At 37.4% G+C, this 27,755-nt stretch overlaps 1 protein-coding gene across 4 annotated transcripts in view; it reads left to right on the forward strand.

Annotated features, from left to right (window-relative positions):
* The window catches only part of LOC143235359 (putative polypeptide N-acetylgalactosaminyltransferase 9), a 100,087-nt gene that overhangs the window by 16,135 nt on the left and 56,197 nt on the right, over nucleotides 1-27,755 (forward strand). Inside the window, exons 1-2 of one of the 4 annotated variants that reach the window (XM_076473442.1) lie at nucleotides 69-302; nucleotides 3,119-3,241. The exons of 1 other annotated variant lie outside the window; for it this stretch is intronic. The gene's annotated coding sequence lies outside the window, so the exon portion shown is untranslated. Of the gene's footprint in view, nucleotides 1-68; nucleotides 303-3,118; nucleotides 3,242-26,266; nucleotides 26,444-27,755 lie in introns of those variants that run through there. 2 more of the 4 variants (XM_076473441.1, XM_076473443.1) reach the window with 2 other exon arrangements.

Consider the following 27,755-nt stretch of genomic DNA (forward strand, 5'->3'; position numbering starts at 1 on the left):
CGGTTGTTTGGAACAGGTAAGCTCGCCTGGGTATTGGCTCGACTGCACATGATGTAGCCTTGGGCTCGACTATTATTGTGTTCTGGAGAACTGAGTGAGGTGGCTGGCTGGTTGGTGGTGGATTACCAGAGCTGGTTCAGTGTACAGCATCGTGGAGGTGACCTGTTCTGGCGACATATAAACCTGATTCTTCAAATATTTTCGCTTTTTATTACCTCGGTTGAATGAGCGCGTCTTAAGTGAAATACTCACATCTTTGAAGTTTAGCATACATCTCTCAGCCATCCATCCCTTTATGTATGGTAAGTTTCACATTTAGAACTATAGTTATGAAATATATTGTTTAGTAATTACTGTGGTTTTAAGTAAAATACAAGTCACAGCAGAGCTAAGAAATACATTACAGTGGTTTCTTTCTCTTGCAGTCCCCCTTTGGGACAACGGTAAGTCTTCGAATTTACAACGCTAAAATCAAGGGTTCGGTTCCCCTCGGTGGACACAGAAGATAGCCCGATGTAGCTTTGCTATAAGAAAACACATATACTCTATTGTAATTTCTTTATTTTGGATTTCAATTCTTCCAAGGAATCTAACCACATGGAGTTAGTGTATGTGGATGTTTTCTTATAGCAAAGACACATAGAGCTATCTTCTGTGTACACCGAGGGGAACTGAACCCCTGATTTTAACATTGTAAATCTGACGACTTACTGCTGTTTCACCGAGGGACCACACTGAGTGAATGGTCGTATAGAAATATGTCTTTTTATTGTGCAAGTGATAATAAAAGTCGAGAATTTGACTACTTACTATCTACTTTCACAAGTTGCGCGTGCTTTTCATAGCAAAGCCGCATCTAGCTATATGTACGTTCACGGAGGGAAATCGAACTCTTGATTTAGCTTATAAATCCGTATGCTTACCGTTGGCATGTGATAAATCCGAAAGAAATAATCAAATGGAATATGTCCTTACTCCCAAAGGATCTATATAAACTTACTGATAAAACCGATACATATGTTTTATTTTATTAGAAAAAGAAATGCAACGTGATATTTTAGTGGTGCACGTGCTTTATTAATTATCGTTTATTAAATTATGCAGACATTGAGAGGTTCTTTAAATGAAGGTTAATATTTCTTTGCTTCCAAAGTAAATAGGCAGGCAGCTATAGTGACCATACAAAATAATGACACTTTACTTCAAAAGGAATTAGGCCTGGCATGGCCAGGTGGTTAAGGCACTCGACTCGTAATTCGCGGGTTCGAATCCCTGTCACGCTAAACGTGATCGCTCTTTCAGCCGTGAGGTGTTACATTGTGAAAGCTTCTTCTGCAGCTGCCTGGTTTTGAAAGCATTTATTGTTCAAAAAGTTGTCAAAGCGCTTGAAAAAATAAAAATCTGTAAGGGAAAAGGTCTGGGTAATAAGGTGGATGAGGTAGAACCTCGATTCCCAATACGTTCAATTTTTGGAGCATCATCCTTGACAGGTCTCATAACGCCGATTTTGTTGATCTTCAAAATTCACCTGTGCCTTTTGTAATGTTTCCCTGTCACACTAAATATGCTCGCCCTTTTAGCTGTGGGGGCGTTATAATGTTTCGGTCAATCCCACTATTCGTTGGTAAAAGAGTAGCCCAAGAGTTGGCGGTGGGTGATGATGATTAGCTACCTTCCCTCTAGTCTTACACTGCTAATTTAGGGACGGGTAGCACGGATAGCCCTCGTGTAGCTTGGCGCGAAATTCAAACCACAAGGAATTAGACAAACCTACAGAACAGTGATATACATAAATAAATATTCCTTAACTTTAAAAATCTAGATGGGGCTTGAACAATGAATGGCAACTCTATAAGGACACTTCTACACAAGTGTTCTTAGGTGATTTGTTGAGCTACATAATACAACGATGAAGTAATATCATTGTTAGTCCGTAAAACAAAGGGTAAGAGCTAGGGGTCTTTCAAAGGCATCGTAATAGTGGGCGCCTATTTTACGAAGGGTTTTTACCAACTATTTAAAAGTAGCAGTCTAAAAGGAATGTGTATGCTACAAGAAAAACTACGGTCGCCAACCCCTGGTGCTACATGTGTGTGAGTGGTTTAACTTGTAAGATGACTGCAATTAGTAATTAGTCGTCAAGCTAGTACGGCTTGAGTATCTTAATGTGTCATGCGAAAACATTACAAGACTTATCACATGGTGAGTAACAACCAATTGAATAAAACGCTTATTTCAGATGGAAAGAGGAAAGCACGGGTTAAGTGACGCTGTAAGTTAGCTATGGACTGGCTGTAAACATTCTGATAGTGAAGTAAAAAACAATTACAGATAAGATGTTTTCTATTCTTTCAGCTCTTCAGGCTGCTAGAAATGCTGTAATGGATTCTTTAGAAACTGGGTCATTTGATTTAAGAACAAATAATATCCTAAGTGTATCCAACCATTGTGGATAAACTTGTCCATCATTCAGTGCTGCATGTTTCAAGTCGATAATATATCAGTTTTTTTACGACTTTGTGCAGTTTATGCCACACTGAAACCAGGTTGTTGTCGTGGCCAAAGGTGTTGCGATACAGTGTTAGGTGGGAAGCAAAGTAAAATAGACAGTGCATGTGTGTGTCTGTGTGTGAGTGAGAGAGACTATTGACCTTGATGAATTCTTTTTTTTTTCTCTCCAAAGAATGTATGAACTGTTTAAATAGTGAAACTAGGCTGAACGTGCTTTTACTTACAAAGACCTAGGGATTGGCTGAACGCGTCTTTACTTATAACGAACTAAGAGGTTGAGTGAACGTTTCTTTACTTACAAAAAACAGAGATTGAGTGAACGTTTCTTTACTTACAAAAAAAACACTAGAGATTGAGTGAACATTTCTTTACTTACAAAAATCTAGATATTGGTTGAACGTGTTTCTACTTACAAAGGACCTAAAAAATTGGATAAACGTGTCTTTACTTGCCAAGAACAAGGAGATTGGCTGAACATGTCTTTACTTATAAAAGACCTACAGATTGGCTGAACGTGTCTTTACTTATAAAGGTTCTAGAGATTGGCTGAACGTGCCTTTACTTATAAAGAACTAGGAGATGGTTGAAAGTGTCTTTATTTACATAGGACCTGCAGATTGGCTGAACGTGTATTTAACTACAAAGGACCTAGAGATTGAGTGAACGTGTCTTTTACTTACAGAGGACCTAGAAAATAGCCGAATGCCACTTCAAACATAAACACCTATAGGTAAAGTATGTGACAGAAAAGAACGCGTTATAGTTTCAAGGAATGTAGAATCCCCAAATCAAATAAAATCAAAATAGGTTGCTAGAGACATGGTACAAACAAAATGATGAGAGATCTGTATAATTTCAATGGTAACTAGACATTTGGAAAGCTGAAGCGAGAAAAGATCTTGTTACATCAACAAAAAACAAATATACCTTATGAATCTGCTTTTTTATTCTTTATGTACGAGGGGATGTTTCAAAGCGTTTTGACTTCAGGTGTTGAGGTTTGTTATAGACTCATATATAATTTAGGTAGTCTAAGTTATTTGTTTGTTTGTTTTGAATTTTGCGCAAAGCTACATTAGGCCTATCTACGCTAGCCGTCCCTAATTTAGCAGCGTAGGACCAGAGGAAAAGCAGCTAGTCATCATCACCCACCCTCATGGACTACTCTTGTACCAACGAATAATGGGATTCACCGCAACATTATAACGCCCCCATGGATGAAAGGGCGAGCATGTTTGGTATGACGGGGATTTCAACCCGCGACCTAAGTTAATTAGAGTTACGTTACGATTTATTTATTTAATTATTTCCCAGTCAAGATGTGACTAAGAATTAAAGGCCGACTGAGCTGGATAAATATATTCAGTGAACATAAAGATGATACAATTTAAAGTCGTGTGGCAAGTGTTAAAATATTCAAATAAAACTCTGTGAACACTTCGTAAGAACTAGTTTCTACTAAGTTACCTTTCTTCGGATTATCAGCTCTTGGATTACTTTACGTAAACGTTTGCCATTTGGATATATGGTTTTTCAGCCTAATATTAATGGTCCTTATATGGCATGCACCACGAAAAAGTTGTAGTTATTTTGGAGTGTTCTACAAATTGTTGTTGCTACTCGCTGTCAGTATGATATAGAAAGAAGTGAAAATGATTCGTGGAATACTCCAGACTTTCAACCTCAAGGTGTGAGATACATAAAGCTATGTCTTTAATATTTTTAACACGATAATAATTAAGAACGCATATTGAAAACACACACACACACATCAGAAATACTCTAACAGGGTTTGTCATGGCCAGGTGGTTCAGGCTCTCCACTCATAATCCTAGGGTCAAGGGTTTGAATCCCCGTTGCACCAAACATGCTTGCCCTTTCAGTCGTGGAGGCGCTATAATGGGACGGTCAATCCCACTATTTGTTGATAAAAGAGTAGCCCAAAAGCTGGCGGTGGGTGGTGATGACTAGCTAGCTGCCTTCCCTCTAGTCTTACACTGCTAAATTCAAACCAAACCTCTCCAACAGTTAACCGTTGAAAAATAATTCTATTAACATCGAATATTTATGATTCTTTTTTCTTTTTTTTTATGAATATTCAATTTTCCTAATAAATTACAACGGTGAACAAAATATATTTTACTACAATAATATTCTTCTGTATTTAATTGTTTTCAACTTTTAGCCGCGGCCTAACGGCTCATAGAATAACTCTGAGTATTGTAGTTTGTTTTTCAAGTGCAAACTTTTATCTTATATCTCTATCATCTCTTGAACGAGTTGTGATCTAGTTACAGTTTTATACTTATGAATTCACACCCTTTCGATTGATATAATTGAACACGCCCAATGTCTCACAGATTAATTTATTCGAATCCTGCCAAAGGAATTTCAATTTGAGGGTAGGTTGGTAGAGACCCTGATGAGTAATGAAATCGAATCGGATATGCACGCTCCTCACACTTGGTAATGCTAGCGTACAAAAATATAGCTAATAAAGTGAAGAAAAGGTCTTATAGATTAATTTAATCTCGTCCTGCCTAAAAGAGTTTCAAGTGTCGCGGCTATTGAGGATACCCTCTTGTTGTAATTCTACAAAAAGTATTGTGTGCTCTACACATATTAGTCTATATTAACGTTAGAGTGTTGAATGTGTCTCAGGGACTGTTTCTTTACTTCTTACAAAGGAAAACTTGGACACCAACTACACGTCTTTTGTGTTTTTTTCTGTCTTATTTGTTATTTCGTTGTTTGAATATGTTATTTGAAGAGAATCAGGTCGGTCTCTGCGTCATTAGGAATAGTTAAAAAGAAAGGTTAAATTAGTTTGTGTATATATTCCTTACAGACGCTTTGTTTTCAGTAGGATTCACAGTTTAACAATAAAGGTGCTCGACTCGCAGCCTTCAGGTTGTGGGGTCGAAATCACAACATGTTCACCCTTTGAGCTACGGAGGAATTATGAAGTAACAGTCAATCAAACCGTTGGTTGGTAAAATGACTGTCGTTAAGCGTAAGGCTACACAATGGGCTATCTGTACTCTGCTCACCACGGGCGTCGAAACCAATTTTTAGGGTTGTAAGTCTGTAGAATTGCGTGTTGGTAAAATAATCGTCCAAACGTTGGTGGTTGGGTGGTGTTGACTTTCTGTGTTCCCTTTAGTCTTTCATTTCAAAATAAGGGACGGCTGAATCAGTTTTGCATGAAGTTCGACAAACAAATAATTTTGTTCTTTGTTTAAAAAGAACCAATAAGAGTGTGTGTTTTTCTTATATCATTGCAAAGCCACATTGGGCTATCTGTTGAGTCTACCAAGGGAAATCAAACCCCTGATTTTAGAGTTGTGAATCCGTAGAAGCATTGAAGCCGAAAGTTACACAATAGTCTACTTACTGCCATGACACTGGGGGAGGGGAGGACATTGAAAGTAATTTGGAAGAAGCATCATAATCAATCTATTAAGATATATTGATATATATGGATTTATATCGTTGATCTAAATATCATCCATCTGTTCCCTTCATCGGTGAAGAAACGTTGAATTTTAATTTCACCCTTTCCAACTTTCCACGTGATGTATGTATGTTAATTAGTTATTATTCATGTTTTCCTGTATTTTTGGCAGTGTGCCATTAAAAAAAATTCAAGATTCCCCCCCCCACCTCTAGGTAATGCAAGCAAAGATTTCCATTGTGAATATAGTGTTTGCTATTCCCAGAGACTGATATTCCTCCCCTTGAGGCAGAAGAGGAAGTTTTGAATGTTATTAGTTCTTTTTGTTTAAATCCGAGGGGACGCCGAATAATAAACGAAGTCTTATATATGCGTTGTTTCATCAGTTTAAGCGAATGCAATAAAAGCGATGTATAATAACCTAATCAAATTTTGGCTTATGTTACTCATTATGTGACTTCTTCTAGCCATTAGACTCAGCGTGAGTAAAGCTACAGGGAATGCTGTCTCAACTATTTATTGAAAGAGGCTTAGTCCTTGTATAAAATTACACACACACACACACTTTAAATTGTCAGGTTGGTTTGTTTTCATCTGCTTTTAATTAACAAACTTTTAAAAATCCTTTGGGATAGATGTATGAAGAAACTAAGCCAACTACGAACAATTAAGCAGTGGCTTAGCCGTAAGCTTTAGGACATATAACGTCAAAAGTTCGAGGTTCCATCCCTTCGACGGTCAAATGTGTTTGTTTTTCTATTTCACGCAAAGCTGCACGAGGGCTATCTGCGTTAGTCGTTCCTATTTTAGCTAAGACTAGAGGGAAGGCAGCTAGTCATCACCACCCACCGTCAGCTCTTGGGCTACTCTTTTACCAACGAATAGTGGGATTGACCGTAACATTATAACGCCCTCATAGCTGAAAGGGCGAGCATGTTTGGTGCGACGGGAATTCCAACCAGCGACCCTCAGATTATGAGTCTTAACACACTTGGCCATGCCGGACCAACAAAAGATAAGAGATTAAGACCACGGAAACGACGGAGAACAATCAGTACAAAGAATGTGTAGAAAATACTGGAAGATTAAATATATATATACATGTATGAACAAAATACTGTGGAGAACGACAGGAAGGAAAAGCTAAGAGAAAACAGTAGGCGCAACGTATTAACTGATGAATACCACAGATGACAAGATAATGTTCAAATCGCTTAACTTTAAAGAATTTGAGTCATACTGTGTCAACAAATGATATTATTTCTACACATGATTGTCACATTTCTCTTTACATATATATATATTTGTTTTATTTTAGAACAAAACTACATTGGGCAAACTGGCGTGTCTACTGCGTGGAATTGAACATAGGATTTTAGCGGTGGAGTTCGTAAACCTACCATTGTCCTAGCCCCACCGGAAATCACTTTACTGTTTGTAAAACTTCTTACTCGTCCAGGGGTGTCTAGAGGCAGGTCGGGCCCCCGGGACCCTTTTTGAAGTCGTCATAAGTTCATGGAACATTCATAGACGTATGAAGAATTTTTCTGGTGGGCGGAAGCCAAATGTGTTGAGAATTTACATTTTTGGGGGTTAAAAGTTATTTTTGAAGCAAAGCGATTTCCCGCAGCGATTTTTCCTGAAGTATGAAAATCAGAATACATCATACTTTATCCCCTATTTCTCCGGGTCCCGGGACTGTAGCCCCCTGACCTTCCCTCTCCTCAGGTCTGTATTTGTCTCAGAAAAGGGGTTGGTCTAACGGCTTCTGGTCTAACGGCTTCTTTATACCTGTTATCGAGCAGTTCAAAGTTCACGAACGTAACGCTAACCACGTGCTCATGGGTAATTTCAAAAATCTGTGTGTGTGTATGTTTTCTTATAGTAAATCAACACCCGGCTATCTGCTGAGTCACCAAGGAGAATCGAACTCCTGATTTTAGCATTGTAAATCCGAAGACTTGCCGCTGTCCCAGCGGGGGACCTCAAAAATCTAATGAGGTACAGATAAAAACAAAACAGGGGATATAAATATATATATATATATTATTTAGAACTTACCGTTTCAACTTTCCCCCCTCCCTAAATCTCCGCATTGCTAGAAAAAAAACAACCTAAAAACTAACTGATAAAAGAAAATAAAACTTATACAAATTTCTTAAGACATTCCATTTCAACGACGTGAAATGGAATACATGTAGGTGTACTCTTTCAATGTTCAAACTGAATGTAATCTTTTTCACTGTAATGGTCTCTTTGCTGAAAATACCCCTTGCCATTTCCAAACCCGAAGAATGTATTAAAGTAAGGTCTGTATAATAGCTTCATTGTAACACAATGCAATTAGTGGACATGTTTCTTCCCGCTGAACATAAAAAAAATAAAAGAATAGCTTCCTGGTTTGTTAAACTGATACAAAAGCACCCTTCTTTCTCGTCTTCTGGTCAAAACATACTGAGTTCGAAAAGTTTCTACAGAGAAAAACCTTTCAAAATAAGTTTATTTTTGCTTTTTTTTTACAGAAAAAATAAATAAATAATAACAGATAGAAAACATTTTTGTCGTTACTTCATTATTTGGCCAGTATACAATATTTTTATCGTAATCTTTCTGGCTGTGTTAACGGTTAATAGGCCTGGTTGTGTAACACGAGTTTCCAATGCTGTAAACAAATTACTTTAAATTTGTCTTTCTCTCTTATTTTTCCGTGGTGGGACAACTGTAAGAATAAGGTATTATAACCCTAAAATCTGTGGTTTCGTTCACCGCGGTGGACATAGTACATAATCCGGTGTGTCCTATCTTTTCTCTCTCTATTTCAAACAAACAAACAAACTCTCCAATTCATATTTCAGTTCTCTCGTGGCTCAGCGGCAAGTATGGGCGTTTATAACTCTAAAAATCGTGTACCAATACCTGCGTCGGACACATTACAAATACCAAAACCAGTTTTTTTGCGTTAATTAAAAACCAAATATCAGGACAAATATAGCAGTTGCATTTACTTTTATTAAAACATCTTTCGATACAAAAAACAATCGTAAACATTTTAAGATGAAACAATAAAACGTAAATTATATGTGAGCCCTAAACTCTATTGAATATCAAAGAAGTTTGATTTTGGAATTTCACGCAAAGCTACACCAGGGCTATCTGCGCTAGCCGTCCCTAATTTAGCAGTGTAAGACCATAGGGAAGACAGCTAGTCATCACCACCAACCGCCAACTCTTGGGCTACTATTTTACCAACGAATAGTGGGATTGACCGAAACATTATAATGCCCTCACGACTGAAAGGGCGAGAATCTTTGGTGCGATGGGGATTCAAACCCGCGATCCTCTGATTACTAGTCGAACGACTTAACCCACCAGGCGATGCCGAGCCGATATTTAAAGAAAAATACCATTTTTATAATGACAAAAGTAGGCAGTAAGTAAATCGAAGGCGAGCTGGTATTGTGATGTTTACCGTTACACACATATTTAATAACACAACCACTTTTTGGAACAACATATGAAACGCTCTTTATGGTTTATTTTACTTTTGTTCGAGCCAGAAGATGTAGAATGTGAAATCCATTACCTTCCTGGAGGCACCAGTATCACAATATGCTTTTTAACATCTTTATTTTACAGCCTTTTACATAAAGTATTTGGGAGAAAAGGACTTCCGATTATATAGTTCTCAAGTACTGGTATACTAGAGAGTGCGTCTTCCATTTACCTCTTCCTGGTCGGGAGAGGGTGTCTTCTATTTCAAGTAAACGCTAAGGCTGTGAAAGCACGAGCATTTATTTGAAAGTGTTTGGCATGAAACCTGATTATCTGCAGTTCGTATATAACGTGGTTCGAGGGAGTAGACTTTAAACAGTGCACGAGACTCAAGTGACTCACGTGAAGAATCTAGACACGTTATCTCCATCTCAAGCACACTTATTTCTCCCTCTAAATTACTTCACCACATATTTTAAATTGACGTTAATATTTAAATCGAAGTTCGCCATCTTTCTTGAACCCGGCAGGATCAGATGATTAAGGCATTCAACTCGCAATCTGAGGGTCGCGGGTTCGAATCTCCGTCACGTCAAACATATTCGCCCTTTCAGCCGTGGGAGAGTTATACTGTGAAGCTCAATTTCACTATTCATTGGTAAAAGAATAGCCCAGAAGTTGGCGGCGGGTAATGATAACAAGCTGCTTTCCCTCTAGTCTTACACTGTTAAAAAGGGACAACTAGTGCAGATAGCCTTCGTGTAGCTTTGCGTAAAATTAAAAGAAAAACAGTCTTGAACCACATTAGTTAATGTTTAAATTAAAGTTCACCATCTTCTTGAATTATTAGGTTCTCCAGAAATAAATGTCGTTTTTGAAGTACAAAGTTTGGAACAGTATAAACCAGTGTTGTAAAACATGCTTTAATCAAAGTAAGCATCATTTTATTCAACACACTTTTACTAACAAATAACGATGCTGTTTATGCCCCTGCTGTAAAAATCAGAGTTTCTATGATCAGTGAACTCCCTGAAAGCTTCTTCTGCAGCTGCCTTGTTTTGAAAGCATTTATTGTTCAAAAAGTTGTCAAAGCGCTTGAAAAAATAAAAATCTATAAGGGAAAGGTCTGGGTAATAAGGTGGATGAGGTAGAACCTCGGTTCCCAATACGTTCAATTTTTGGAGCGTCATCCTTGACAGGTCTCATAACGCCGATTTTGTTGATCTTCATTCAGCTCATGCGGAACCCACTTTTCCAATTTTTTCGTCTTTCCAATCACACTCAGGTGGTTAGCAATGTTTAATATGCTTGTGCCTAGCTTTTCTGCAAGCTCACGTACTGTTGCAAGTAGGTCTGTCTTAACTGCTTTCCTTTATGTGTTTTCATCTAAAGATGGCTTCCTTCCACAACCTTCATGGTCTTCAAGACTTTCATTTCCATGACGAAATCTTTGAAACCAACGCTGAATTCTATGTTCGGTAACAGATCCATGGCCTAATACTTGGTTGATGTTCCGTGCAGTTTCGGTAGCTTTTCGTCCAATTTTGAAGTTATAGAGTAAAATCAGACGAAAGTCCTTCTTATCCATGCTGACTTGGGTTTTTAAACTTACTCTGAGTAGAGTTGAAACAGCAGACAATTGAGACACTTTGTAAGTAAGAAACGTTGAATTAAACCAGCCAACCAACCAACGATAAGCTACTCAATATTCAGCTTCTAAATGTCATCGTGAGAATTCCGACATTTATTTCTGGACAACCTGATATATCAGGCAATACATAAACGTCAGCTAACGGAACAAGGTTAAAGAAAAGAAGAAAAACAATAGTTTTACAAGTAATTTGAATAAAGTTTTGAGAAATGTTAAAACACAGCAAAGCCACATCGGGCTATCTGTTGAGCCCACCAAGGTGAATCGAACCCCTGATTTTAGCGTAATAAATACCTAGACTTACCGCTGTTTTCGCGGGGGCATTTATGAAGCACATAAAGGTTTAATAATTTTTATGAAATTTTCTGTATTTTTAGTCATGGTTTTGTTTGTAATTAAACACAAAGCTACTCAATGGGCTATCTGTGCTTTGCTCACCACGGGTATCGAAACCCCTGTTTCTAACATTGTAAATCCACAGACATGCCGCTGTAACACTGGGGGGAGGGACTTAGTCATAGCTAAAAACTCTCTCTGACTTAATCTCATCCTGCCTAAAAAAAAAATTCAAGTGCCGCGGATATCGAGGATTTTCACTTGTTTACCTTTTTATTAGCTATATTTTTTGTGCGCCAGTCATACCAAGCACGAGCACTTGAATACACCAGATTTAATTTCATTATTCAGCATGATCTCTCCCAAATGAGCCTTAAAGTGAAATTATGTTAGACAGAATTAAGAAAAAAAGATTGATCTATGAAACACTGGGCGTAGTCAAATATATCGAGCGAAAGGATTTGACCTCCAGATTTCAAAATTGTAGCTAGATCACAAACTGATAAAGAGATGACGGAGCTATGAGGTAAAAGTTTGTAGCTGATAAAACAAACAAAACTCCGAGCAATTCTATGAGCTGCTATGCTGCTGTTGAAATGGTTTCATAGATTCATTTACTTTAATCCTGTATAACAAAAATTCAAGTGCTGTGGCTATTGAGTATTCCCTCTTGTGTTAAGCGATCAGACTGGGAATAACATAATGGCAAACGTGACAAACAGAGAATACGGTGGTTTATTTACGGTTCACAACCTAGTCACAGAAAAACGCGCTTTGGGGACCGTATGTGAGCTATAAGAGTAACAGTCAAATCCCACAAACCGAGTTTTATGAGTGGCGTTTTCTCTAGTATTTCGCCTCCACCCTCCGATGGTAAGGCGGTAAGTGTTCGGACTTTATAACACTAGAATCCAGGTTTCGATACCCGTGGTGAACAGAGCACAGATATACCATTATGCAGCTTTGTGCTTAACTACAAACAAACAAATTTTCTAGTATTTAAGTGAGAGCTACAGGAAATCTCAAACAAATAAACTTCACAATTTTGACAGGTGGTTATAGTGCTCGACTCCTCCTCCGTGGGGGCTTTATAATGTTCGGTCCATCCTACTATTCGTTGTTAAAAGAGTAATCCAAGAGTTGGCGGTAGGTGGTGATGACTAGCTGCCTTCCCTTTATTCTTACACTGCTAAATTAGGAACGGCTAGCGCAGATAGCCTTCGTGTAGCTTTGCGCGAAATCAAACCAAACCACTCCGAGTTGCACTCGAGAAACCTATCATATTGTTAATTGTTAACAACACTGTTTTGAATTATTCGTTCATGGTAATTCAACGTGTCATTGTAAAGATTACATTCTCACATACACTGTATTATCACTTATACATTATTTTTAACCCTTTTTCTATCATAAAAATCACCAAGGAAACGCCATGAGGTCAAATGGAATCACAACATAAAACAAGCCAGTTTGGTTAACTTCCACGTGCGTGTGTACCAAGCAGTTTTTAAGGATGGGAGAAAAGACTTAGCTTGTTTCTTTCTTAAGAATACAGAACGACAAAACTAGTCTCGACAAAAGTCTCGACAAAAGCGGATTTATACACAGATCAATAATAGTAAACGAAAGCGCAAGCTTTTCGCGTCTTACAGTTCTATTCAGTGGAATACATTATTGCTCAATTACGCGAACGGGTACAATGTTTATCAAGGAACGTGTTAATATGCTGCAGTCCATTAATAATTAATCCGTGGACTTATGTTTTTAATAACTCAACGTAGAACTCGGAACACACACGCATGCACACACATACAATGTCACTTTTACATTCGTCAGGTAACTAGGGCGCTAATAAGCTGCGGGTCTCGGATTCGAATCCCTATCACCGAACATGCTCGCCCTTTCAGCCCTGCAGTATTATAATGTTATGGTTAATCTCATTACTAGTTGGTAAAAGAGTAGCCCAAGAGTTGGTGGGTGTTGATGACTAGCTGTTTTTCCCGTATTCTATCACTGCTAAGTTAGGGACAGCTAGCGCAGATGGTCCTCATGTAGCTACGCGCAAAATTCCAAATGAACTTCTATCAACGTTTGTCAAACTTGTTTCTTAACATCTATCCAGTTTTTATTATTTATTGCGTTATACTGTGTTCATTCTTCACTCTGTGTTTTTGTCTCCTTTATCATACATCTTCAACTTTCATTGCACCATCAGCGGCACTACTTTTTATCGCGTACTCATTTTTTAACTCTGTTAGTATCTCATCCTATTTATTACGTTTATTATCCCTACTTCGTCATCTTTGGCCGTTTATTTTTCTTTCGGATTTTGTAATAAAGTGTGGAATTACTCAATAAATTAATTATGAGTTTATTAGAACACATTTCAGAATGTCTTTGTTGAACTCAATTCGAGCACATTATTAGTTATTGCACTGATTACCGATGTATACTAATTATCTTCCTTTATCAAGTACACGATTAGCAGCCTTTCAAGCCGGTAAATATTCATTGTTTAACTCTTACACTTCTATTAATATGTTCTTTTACTTGTATTAAATTTGCACTGGCTGTTCCAACATGCAAGGTTTCTGAATTTATTACTATTGTAATCTGTCATAAGAGAAAAACATTGGTATTCCAAGAAGGGCCCGGCATGGCCAGGTGGGTTAAGGCGTTCGACTCGTAATCTGAGGGTCGCGGGTTCGAATCCCGGTGGCACCAAACATGCTCGCCCTTTCAACTGTGGGGGTGTATTAATGTTACGGTCAATCCCACTATTCATTGGTAAAAGAGTAGCCCAAGAGTTGGCGGTGGGTGGTGATGATTAGTTGCCTTCCTTCTAGTCTTACACTGCTAAATTAGGGACGGCTAGCGCAGATAGCCCTCGAGTAGCTTTGCGAGAAATTCAAAACCAAAAAACAAATCCAACAAGAAATGAACCCTTACAAATTATTCGTTTCTTCACATGTACAAAAAAAATAGCTTATATGTGTACATGTATATAAATATATTAGATACTTTCGTCATCTCGTACAATGTTTGATACATTTGACATTCTACCACAAAACATCTATGATTAACTAATTACACTAAAGTAAAAGAATAAACCTGAGAGTTTCAACCTCGTAAAATTAGTTTTGGTTTTAACAACGAATTTTCCATAATTCAGCTGCATGGAGTTCGAAATTAATATTTGATTTTTCTGTCTAATGATTTTCTTTTTACAAATTGGGAAGAAAAAAATTTTACTTAGATCAAATTATTATTTCATTTACCACAACGACCATTATGTACTATTATATTTGGGTTCTAGAACGATCGATAAGAGTCTCAAGTCGCGATTGGTCTAGAGAAATCTATAACCAGTGGTTATCAATATGGTGAGGCATAATAAAACGTGACCCGATTTCAGTAAAAGTGACTCACTTATGTAAAAAGTAAACGTGACGTTTCGTGAAAGATCCGTACGCGATAGAATGAAATGGATATCCTTTTTCAGCGTACAGTAACTTGTTTGTCGTAAAGATACACGAGAGATACGTACAATAGACGTCTCTGATTTAGACAACTCTTAAACTACTCTGCAACCAATGATTAGTGGGATTGACTCTCACGGTAGAAAGGGCGAGCACGTTTAGTGTGGCGAAGATTCGAACCCGTCACTCGAGGGCTATCTGTGCTAGCCGTCCCTAATTTAGCAATGTAGGATTAGAGGGAAGACAACTAGTCATCACCACCCACCGTCAATTCTTGGGCTACTCTTACCAACGAATAGTGGGATTGATTGTCACATTATAACGCCCCCACCGCTGAAAGGGGCGAGCAAGTTTGGGACGACCGGGATACGAACCAGCGACCCTCAGATTACGAGTCGCACGCCTCAACACGCTTGCCATGCCGGGCCTCGTACACAACTTACTATAAAATATGTAAAGATTTCAAGACAATAAAACTATCGTAAGGTCTCTGTAAAACTGTAAATGAATAAGTTCTTCACACTCGACTACCTGTAGATCTTGGTAATTAATTAACTATATTGTGTACGCTGTAAACCGAAGACTAGTGTGATAATTACTGCACATCGAGTATTATAAATTATAACGGAGTCTATATACTGTTTGTCTCCGAGCTGTCGTTAGAACAGTTATTTTGGGTAACGACAAAATCACACAGAAATACTGACAGAAGACAGAAGAAATGACAATCAGTACGACAAAACCTGTACTTAACATTCGGTCCACGTCAGGGAAAACTAATGACAACCGGCTTCCAATTTTCCTTTTTTATCACTTTATGAATCTTTTATAAATCTCTGTAAGTGAGATTCACATGTACATTTTATCCGTTCAGTTTCTCTAACTCCTGCACAAACATTTACTAGTTGATTGAAACGGAAAGATGACAAATGGCAGGAAAAACACATAAATTTGTCATACATGTAAACACACACACATATACTCTGCTGGCCAAAATCTTAAGGCCAATGAAAATAAAGACTCAACCACTTATTTGAGTAAAGCTTCGAAAGATGAAAATAGGAAAAGGGAAAATAAAAAACAACACTTTTTTAGCATTTAATAGGGAAAATGTGGACACTATGAAATTAGCCTAAATACTAGCTGGTCAAAAGTTTAAGATCATACTGAAACGAAGCGTTGATCGGTACGTAAAGAAAGTTAGTCATTTGTGTTCAAGCATTAGCGTTGTCAACATCTTCCACTGACATCTCCTGTGTTACATTGGGTAAAAACATGGCAAAGGCTAAAATGTTGACAGAGTTTGAACGTGGCAGAATTGTCGAGCTGCAAAAGCAAAATCTCTCTCAACGTGCCATCGCTGGTGAGATTGGGTGTAGTAAAACTGCTGTTGAAAATTTCTTAAAAGACCCTGAGGGATACAGAACGAGAATTTCAAGTGGTTGGCCCAAGAAAATTTCGCCGGCGTTGAGCAGGAGGATTCGAAGGGTTGTACGGCAAGACATCAGCCGATCGTTTAACCAGATTAAGGCCCTTACGGACATAGAATGCAGCTCAAGCACAATAAGACAGCATCTACGAGAAAAAGGCTTTAAAACCGTAAACGTCTTCAAAGGCTACACCTACTTCCACACCACGAAACAGCTCGGTTAAACTTTGCTAAAAAGCACCAAACATGGGACGTAGAAAAGTGGAAAAGTGTTCTCTGATGAAAACAAAATTAACCTGGGTGATCCAGATAGCTTCCAACGTTACTGGCACGATAAGGATATCCCACCGGAGACATTTTCTACACGACACAATGGAGAAGGTTCCATCATGATCTGGGGTGCTTTCTCCCTCCATGGAACAACGAAACTTCAGGTTATACAGGAGTGTCAAACAGCTGCTGGCTACATTTGCATGTTGGAGAGAGCATCTTTATTTACTGAAGGTCCTCGTTTGTGTGGAAATGACTGGATCTTTCGGCAGGACAACGTTGCAATCCACAATGTCCGCAGGACAAAGGACTTTTTCATGGCGGATATCGTGATTCTTTTGGACCATCCAGCGTGTTTGCTCAAACTGAACCCCATTAAAAATGTTTGGGGTGGATGGCAAGGGAAGTCTATAGAAATGGACGTCAATTCCAAACAGTGCATGATCGTCCTGAAGCCATTTTCACCACTTGGACTAACATTCCAGCCAGCCTTCTGCAAATGCTTACATCGATCATCCCAAAGCAAATGTTTGCAGTTATTCGCAATGACGGACGTGCAACTTACTACTGAGACCTCTTGTTGGGCATTTCCTACCCTGTTTAGGACTACTTTTTGGTATGGTCTTAAACTTTTGACCAGCTAGTATTTAAACTAATTTCATAATGTTCACATTTTCCCTATTAAATGCTAAAGATGTTTTTTTTTTTTCCTTTTCTTATTTTCATCTTTCGAAGCTCTGCTCAAATAAGTGGTTGAGTCTTTATTTTCATTGGCCTTAAGATTTTGGCAAGCAGTGTATATATATTTATATCACATGGATGAAGTTGTAATTTATGGAAGATTCGAACATTTAATTTGATTGTTTCTTTACAGTTGGCTGTTCAACTGTACAGAAATGTACTTGTTTAATATATTATAAAATGTTGGTGGGTGATGTATACATATCACTATAAAGTAACTGTCATATCTCTTTCTGTTCTGTTATATCACTACAGAGAGAAGAAAGCTATACGTGTATACATCAATGTATCGTATCTCTCATATCATCTCTTTCTGACTTTCACGTATTTCGATATTACAATTAGTTCGTACGTTTTGGTGTGGTTTTGACAACTACTAAAATAGCAGCCTAAGAATCGTATAATGGAGTATTAGAGGCAAAAAAAACAACACCTTCTTTTCAGCTGTCACCTGGTGGTTAACCTATCACACTTTTTTCAGCTTCCTGAACTTCGATTACGACTGAACAGAGAGCATTATGGGAAGTTTTACCGCGCCAGCCTTGGTTGATACTTCCACTAGTAGATTAGAACACAATATACTGATATGACCTTTCTGTTCACCCCTTTACCTTGGCTTAGTTTATACAACTTTTCCTACAATACTTTCTTTAAGGGGGTTGAATATGGGTGGTTCTTTAAGTGTCTTTGTTTCTAGGGTTGATACTCTTTTGTTACGGGAGTGTTTAGAGAAAATATACATACACTGGTTTGTTCACTCCTTGGTCCACAAAGAACGATGACGATTAGACTTAACTAACAGTTATTATTCAGAGCAGCCACACATAATCGTGTGTTCAAAATCTTTTTGTTCTGGTAAGTTGAAAAGACTTTGAAACTAAGTTTTAAAACGGAACATAGTTCAAGGACTCATAGAAAGTTTTCGCTTTAATATAGTAAATAGTTCAGGAACTGAGACAAGATTTCCTCTTTGTTCTGTACTATAATTACCACACTACGTAGACTTATGTTAATTATCAAATTTATTTGAAGAAAGTGTCCGATTCCAATTGCTTCGTGTTTTTAATGGACTTTCTCCTGCGATTAAAAGAGAACACCAATTCGATGGCCTTTTCACGAAGTTCATTTTCCCCTTCATTTTTGCATACAATTTAATAGTATTAATATAACTTAACACTGGTGATGAAGAAGGAATTTCTATTTCCTCACTGTCTTTTCCATTTTGTTTATCTTCTGAATCTCTCACACTGTTACCATCTTGAGATTCTATTATAGATTTTAAATCAGTTTCATCAGTTTCTGTTAAAACATTCTAGTCAACGTTCACAGAATCATCTGCATCAATCTTCTCAATCAGAGTTTGGATTTAACTAGAATCATCATAACAAACAACTTCTCCACAATCTCCGCCATTATCAAGAATAAATCCACAGTTTTGAGAGCACTTTATTAGGTATTTAATTAAATAACTTAACAATGCAATTGCATCTAACACGTCAATTTTCACGGTTATTTCAGATGCTCTTTTACAGTCGTCCATGTTTACAATAATATACTGAAGCATCAGTTTTCTTTATTTCAATTCTATACATTGTATAATTACATTATCTAGTGGCTGTAGAACTGATGTTGTACATGGAGGTAGAAAGACTAAACGAACATTTGAAAGTTGAACTTTTGGATGACAAGTTACATTATCTGGAAAAAGTAGAATATTCCTATTTTCTTGTTCCATTCTTTTGTTTAATTTGTTCAAAAATTCCTTGAATATAGAACTTGTGTTCCACGCTTTCTGTTCCACAGGAAGTTGATTCTTCCTTAAATTTTTGAAACACTGTGGATTTTACCCATGGGAAATTTTTTCCTAAATAGACAGCAATTTATTTTTTTCGTAAGAATTATTTAGATAGTAACATTTTGCACTTAAAATACAAATATATTTCTATAAATCATGAATCTAATTTAACTGCAAAAATAATGACCACAGAAAAAAGAACAGAATATATTTAACCAATACTTACTGTAACAAAATGCCCGAGAATTTATTAATATTTAAACAAATTATTAGTTAAACAAGAATTTATTAATATTTAAAGAAGTTATTAATTAAATAAGAAATTAATATTTAATCAAAATCATTTTTTCCGTCTTACTAAGTTCTAATCCTACTTGTTGATAAATGAGGCAGGTGAAAGATAGTTTTCTGTCCGCGTTACGCAGGTTCCGCCATATAGAGGGCGTTTTATAAGAGAAATATTTAGATAATGCTGCAAAATGTTGATATTTCCTGCTTGTACAGGTTTTCGCCTTTTGCGGTTTCCGGCTTACACAGGTTTTACTGTATATTTTTTTTACATCCCATCTGTTTGCGCCTCGGGTTGTTTCCAAGAGCACAGTGGAAGACATAAACCACAACATACGTATTTTAATTTTTCCAAAGGTGAGGCCCAGCATGGCCAGATGGTTAGGGCTCTCGACTCGCAATCTGAGGGTCACGGGTTCGAATCGCCGTCACATCAAATATGCTCGCCCTTTCAGCCGTGGGGCAGTTATAATGTGACGGTCAATCCCACTATTCGTTGTTAAAAGAGTAGCCCAAGAGTTGGCGGTGGGTGGTTTGACTACCTGCCTTCTCTCTAGTCTTACACTGCTAAATTAGAGACGGCTAGTTCAGACAGCCCTCGTAAAACTTTTCGCGAAATTCAAAACAAACAAACAAACCAAAGGCGAAAGAAAATCGTTAGTGCACTTACGTAAACACATATATGTGTATATACTGTTTGTGTGTGTTTGTGTTACAGCAAAGCCACATCGGGCTATCTGCTGAGCCCACCGAGGGGAATCGAACCCCTGATTTTAGCGTTGTAAATCCGTAGACTTAGCGTTGTACTCGCGGGGAGGGGCATATATATTGTTACTCTAAAGCCTGACATTTAGTAGTGTCGTGAAACTGAATGAAAAGAAAGATGTTAATTATTTTTAAAGATTAGGGCAAATATATAAGTAACTACGAGTTAGTAAAGAGAGCAAGTTTCTTCCGAAGTAAAAGGAAAAAAAAAGAGTTGAAAACAAACAGATTCACAACAAAAATTAAACCCATGGGGCTACAACATCGTATTTTTATACAGGCCACTGAAGTTTCACCAGATTCATACTCTTGTGAGACTTACTAATATTGGTATAACTAATTATGACATAGCAGGTTTTATTTTTAGTTCTGTTGTGTAAATATTTTATTTGATTGGTTGTTTGTTGTTAATCACAAAGCTACCTGTATTGTGCCAACAACAGGTATCGAAATTCAGTTTTCAACATTATAAACCTTCACACTTATCTAAAACGATTAAACAGCTAAGATCAGTTTCAAATTTTCTCCATTTGTTAAAGACTTAATTAAAATTATACAATACAGTGATTTTTAGTGCTAGATTTTATATAACATTTCTATATACAAACACTTCACTTAATGAAATAATAAAACTCACGTGTGATTTCGTTTATAGAAATGAATCGAATATTGATGGCTTGACAAAGTGCACGTTTCAAGCGTTACTACAGCGAAGGCTGGTGGTTAGAGCGCTCGACTCCCAATCTGAGAGTCAAGAGTTCGAATTCCCGTCCCTCCAAACATGCTCGCCATTTCAGCTGCGAGGGCGTTATAATATGACGGTCAATCCCACTCTTCATTGGTAAAGGAGTAGCCCATGAGATAGCGTTGGGTGGTGATGACTAGCTCTCTTTCCTCCACTTCTCCACTGCTAAATTAGAGACGTCTAGCACAGATAGCCCTCGAGTAGCTTTTCGCGAAATTCAAAACAAACAAACAAACTGACTTGATGTTTATTTTCAAACCTCAGCTACAAATTCAGACTTATTTTAGAATTAAAAACATTTTATCTATAGATGTGAACAGGGTTTTATAAGGGTTACACAGTTGAAGATTTTGAAACACTTGGTTATAGAAAAGGAATGCAGAAACAGTCCAACTACATACTCGGACATGGAACGCCAACAATCAGACCGTACTGGAAGACAGCGGGTTCTTGTTTGAACGAAGAAACAGTTCGGAGCGAAGTTTTTATTTGTTAAGCTGCTTCAACCAAGCCTGAATGAATTATTGTTTTTCATCGTTTAAGCTGAAAATGTGTGTCGCTGTAGTCAGATTACGAACTCTGGACTATGACTATGAAAGCTGGCAAATAAGTATATATTCCGTTGTTGTTGCCTTTAGCAATATTATGAGGGTTGTGCTTGTGTTTGTATCAACTACACCAAAGTTATATAAACACAAATAATCGTGTGTTTATATTTACTAAACAACAGTAATGTAAACACACATCATTACTTGTTTATATCCTCTACGCCAAAGTGATGTAAACACAAACCATCGTGTAAATATATATCCACTACACCAAAGTTATGTAAACACAAATCATCGTTTGTTTATATCCACAACACCAAAGTTATGTGTATATTACATAACATCGTGTAAATATATATCCACAACAAAGTTATGTAAACACAAACCATCGTTCGTTTATATCTCTAAACCACAGTAATGTAAGCACAACCTATCACATATTTATATCAACTTCCCCACAGTGATATAAACAGAATCCATCAAATATTTGTATCAACTTCCCCACAGTAATATAAACAGAATCCATCACATATCTATATCAACTTCACCACAGTAATATAAACAGAGTCCATCACATATTTGTATCAACTTCCCCACAGTGATATAAACACAATCCATCACATATTTATATCAACTTCCCCACAGTGATATAAACACAATCCATCACATATTTATATCAACTTCCCCACAGTGATATAAACACAATCCATCACATATTTATATCAACTTCCCCACAGTGATATAAACACAATCCATCACATATTTATATCAACTTCCCCACAGTGATTTAAACACAATCCATCACATATTTATATCAACTTCCCCACAGTGATATAAACACAATCCATCACATATTTATATCAACTTCCCCACAGTAATATAAACACAATCCATCACATATTTATATCAACTTCCCCACAGTGATATAAACACAATCCATCACATATTTATATCAACTTCCCCACAGTGATATAAACACAATCCATCACATATTTATATCAACTTCCCCACAGTGATATAAACACAATCCATCACATATTTATATCAACTTCCCCACAGTGATATAAACACAATCCATCACATATTTATATCAACTTCCCACGGTGATTTAAACACAATCCATCACATATTTATATCAACTTCCCCACAGTGATATAAACACAATCCATCACATATTTATATCAACTTCCCCACAGTAATATAAACACAATCCATCACATATTTATATCAACTTCCCCACAGTGATATAAACACAATCCATCACATATTTATATCAACTTCCCCACAGTGATATAAACACAATCCATCACATATTTATATCAACTTCCCCACAGTGATATAAATACAATCCATCACATATTTATATCAACTTCCCCACAGTAATGTAAACACATCGCTTGTTTACAGCCAATGAGTATTGCATCCTGACCTCGAGCTGCACCATTCACAACATATGTGAATCCCTCTGTTGGCCGAGACAAAGTTCTCAAAACCTCCACTTGACGACAAGCTGACTTTCCATCTTCACTTCAGAAATCAAACAGCTTACCATCAATTTTGCACTGTTTTTCCATTGTGGCCTCTCTTCTATCTTTTGGGAAACGAATAAGTATTCTATTGCATGATCTATTGTGCTCCTGTTAAATGTAAGCTGGACCACGTATCTCTTCTCTATGTCTCAGCATTGAATATGTTGGATCCCATGTACCACCAGGTGTTTTCTGTTTCTTTTGGGAAACGAATAAGTATTCTATTGCATGATCTATTGTGCTCCTGTTAAATGTAAGCTGGACCACGTATCTCTTCTCTATGTCTCAGCACTGAATATGTTGGATCCCATGTACCACCAGGTGTTTTCTGTTCTTCTCTAACTTTCAATGTTTAAAGACCTAGTCAGTGTCTGGCAGTGTGTTTTCATGTGTTGATAAGCTCTAGTCAGTGTCTGGCAGTGTGTTTTCATGTGTTGATAAGCTCTAGTCAGTGTCTGGCAGTGTGTTTTCATGTGTTGATAAGCTCTAGTCAGTGTCTGGCAGTGTGTTTTCATGTGTTGATAAGCTCTAGTCAGTGTCTGGCAGTGTGTTTTCATGTGTTGATAAGCTCTAGTCAGTGTCTGGCAGTGTGTTTTCATGTGTTGATAAGCTCTAGTCAGTGTCTGGCAGTGTGTTTTCATGTGTTGATAAGCTCTAGTCAGTGTCTGGCAGTGTGTTTTCATGTGTTGATAAGCTCTAGTCAGTGTCTGGCAGTGTGTTTTCATGTGTTGATAAGCTCTAGTCAGTGTCTGGCAGTGTGTTTTCATGTGTTGATAAGCTCTAGTCAGTGTGTTTTCATGTGTTGATAAGCTCTAGTCAGTGTCTGGCAGTGTGTTTTCATGTGTTGATAAGCTCTAGTCAGTGTCTGGCAGTGTGTTTTCATGTGTTGATAAGCTCTAGTCAGTGTCTGGCAGTGTGTTTTCATGTGTTGATAAGCTCTAGTCAGTGTCTGGCAGTGTGTTTTCATGTGTTGATAAGCTCTAGTCAGTGTGTTTTCATGTGTTGATAAGCTCTAGTCAGTGTCTGGCAGTGTGTTTTCATGTGTTGATAAGCTCTAGTAGTGTCTGGCAGTGTGTTTTCATGTGTTGATAAGCTCTGTTTGTTTTGTGCACACGAATGACGTTCCTATTCTAGTTCATGTCTAAGCAGAACTGACAAAGAAAGATCTCATACTGGATGACATGCTGAACACAATGATCAGTCCATGGTTTGTTATTAAGCCACCTGAAAAAGTTAGATACCCTTCACTACTCCTTAATGAACACCTTTTAAGCCGTTCTCCCATTCCAGTTTTTATGGACTCCACAACAGTTTGCTTCAGCTTTCTAGTTACTCACAGAAGTAGCACTTCTGTGTTTGTTGCTAAGTGTGTGCAACTGCATTTGCTAGATCTTACTGAAACTAAGTAGTGTCAATTATACCATCCACACCAACTCGCTCAGCTCTTCCAAAACCCTAGAAACAGTTGACGTTGATGTACCATCTACACTAACTCGCTTATCACTTTCAAGACCCAAGAATCAGTTGATGGTGATGTATCATTTACACCAACGTTCTTAGCTCTTCCAGGGTCCTACAATCAGTTGACGTTGATGTACCATCTACACCAACTATCTTAGCTCCTCCAAGATCCTAGAATCAGTTGGCGTTGTTCTACCATCTACACCAACTATCTTAGCTCCTCCAAGATCCTAGAATCAGTTGGCGTTCATACAACATCTGCACCAACTCGCTTAGCTTTTCCAAGGTCCTAGAATCAGTTGACGTTGATACAGCATCTATGTATAGAGAGGTTCAAATCGACCACAACGTTTACAATAAAAATATCTATTAGCCTATCATTAACCTTTTACACAGTTCAGATACCCTTTACATACAGGAGTATGAGAATAAATTATCTCAGAAAACGAATACATAATCTTTCTACCTTCTGTTTGTTTGATTTTATTTTGGCCAGAGGGTCGCAGGTTCGAATCCCCTTCACACCAAACATGCTCGCTCTTTCAGCCGTGAGGGCGTTTTAATATGAAGGCCAATCCCATTATTCGTTAGTAAAAGTGTAGTCGAAGATTTGACGGTGGGTGGTGATGACTAGATGCCTTCCCTCTAGTCTTAGACAGCTAAATTAGGGACGGCTAGCGCAGATAGCCCTCGTGTAGCTTTGCGCGTAATTAAAAAACAAATAATTATTTAATTTTTCTTTTGTTTTTTTTTTGCATTGGAAAATTGGAATTTAGACCCCTTTGGTCTCCCATTTGATCCACTATTTATTTGTATCTATACATTATTACACTGGGTTCAAAGATAATATACTAAAACGATCTTTTCAATTTGTTTACTGTACAACAATTACAGGCGATAAATCGTTTATAAGTAAGTCCAACATGATAAAAGAAAAACCTTCTCACGTTTACGAATAACAAGTGATAATCCTAAGCCTAATTTAGTGGTTTGATTCGGTTTGTTTCGAATTTCGCGCAAAGCTACACAAGGGTTGTCTGCGATAGCCGTTCCTAATTTAGCAGTGTAAGACTAGAGGGAAGAGAGCTAGTCATCACCACCCACCGCTAACTCTTGGACTACTCATTTACCAACGAATAGTGGGATTGTCCGTCACATTATAACGCCCTCACGGCTGAAAGGGCGAGCATGTGTGGTGTGACGGGGATTCGAACCCGCCCTAATTTAGTGAGTGAGTTTATTTTTAAGAGCAAAGCTACACGACTAGGTGTTTGCATCGTGCCCACCGTAGGTATGAAACCCAGCATTTAATGTCGTAAGATCAAGAGGTTACCACTGAGTCAAGAGGGAACAATATATCGACGCAATCAAATACTTGTTATTTTGTTAGTAACTTTTGTTACGTAATCTCATGTTTTATTATACATATGAGTGTATTAGGCCTAACAACGACCATCTCTCTCTCTTTTTGTTTTTTCATAAGTACACATTATCAAGGCTTTACTTTCGTGAAGTGTTTTCTAACCAAGTCAAATTAGCTGTAACTTTTTCTACTTTTATCAGTTTATGGTTTTGAGTGAAGCAATAAATTAACCGAAAACGAACCTTACACTAAGGTTTTGGACATGAACCGACGATATTTAACGCTTGGGTGCAACACTGTTTCATACCCGCTCGTAATTCGGGTCATCGCGCGTGGGCTGACGGGAACACTTCGCTATGCAGCTGTTAAGCGATGGACTCCTGACAGTCGTTGGTTGCACGTGGTGGATGCCGCTTCTGTGAATCAGACGTGATTATTATAGTGTAGGGAGTTGATTCATACTGTTTGATTCGATCATTTTATATAAGAAAACTTCCTTCAGTTTAAATTGATTATTTTAAAAGCTTTCAATGGTAAGAAGCTAAGTTATGAGACACATGGTATTTCTAACGAAATGTTGGAAACGGTAAGTTTACTTTTCAACGTTTTCTCTAGAACAACGTGTATTTGTTTGTTTGTTTGAGGTTAAGCACGAAGCAACACAACGGGCTATCTGTGCTCTGCCCAACACGGGTATCGAAACCAGATCTCTATCATTTTAAGTCTGCAGACACAGCGCTGTACCAGTAAGGTTAGTGATGGGGAAGAACTTCTTCTGTTTGAAATTAAATTTGTCCATAGTAGTGAGAGCTGGACGAAGTTGAATGATTTGAATACTAAGTTACAGAACGAAAGGTCCAAGGTTCGCGTCGCAATGCCGCTTAACATACCTACACTTTCTGCTGTGGAAGAGGTGATAATTATGACAGTTAACCTAGTTATTAAGTTAAAAGTGTACTTGGAGACGCTGCCTTTCTACTAATTAGTACTTATTATTAGGAACTGATATATTAAGATTCCATTGCATATCTTGGCCTAGCCGGTTTATGCAATATATTTATTTAAATAATATAATTGTACTTGAGTTACGGAGGTTAAATACAGAGTTAACGTGTGTACTTTAATAATATTAAGTCGATCTTATTCCAATTATGTATTTAAATGTTGATAAATCTTGTCGGTGAACCTGTAATACTCCAGGTCAGTTAAGGAGATTAATATCTGTTTGTGAACACTATGTTTAATCTTGTCTATATCCTAGTCAGTTAAGGAGGTTAATATCTGTTTGTGAACACTATATTTAACCTTATCTATATCCTAGTAAGTTAAGAAGGTTAATATCTGTTTGTGAACACTACACTATGTTTAATCTTGTTTATATCCTAGTTAGTTAAGGAGGTTAATATCTGTTTGTGAACACTATGTTTAATCTTGTCTATATCCTAGTCAGTTAAGGAGGTTAATATCTGTTTGTGAACACTACACTTTGTTTAATCTTGTTTATATCCTAGTAAGTTAAGGAGGTTAATATCTGTTTGTGAACACTATGTTTAATCTTGTCTATATCCTAGTTAGTTAAGGAGGTTAATATCTGTTTGTGAACACAACACTATGTTTAATCTTGTTTATATCCTAGTAAGTTAAGGAGGTTAATATCTGTTTGTGAACACTATGTTTAATCTTGTCTATATCCTAGTAAGTTAAGGAGGTTAATATCTGTTTGTGAACACAACACTATGTTTAATCTTGTTTATATCCTAGTTAGTTAAGGAGGTTAATATCTGTTTGTGAACACTATGTTTAATCTTGTCTATATCCTAGTTAGTTAAGGAGGTTAATATCTGTTTGTGAACACTACACTTTGTTTAATCTTGTTTATATCCTAGAAAGTTAAGGAG

This window comes from Tachypleus tridentatus, chromosome 12, assembly GCF_004210375.1.
Source record: "Tachypleus tridentatus isolate NWPU-2018 chromosome 12, ASM421037v1, whole genome shotgun sequence".
Classification (NCBI taxonomy): domain Eukaryota; kingdom Metazoa; phylum Arthropoda; class Merostomata; order Xiphosura; family Limulidae; genus Tachypleus; species Tachypleus tridentatus.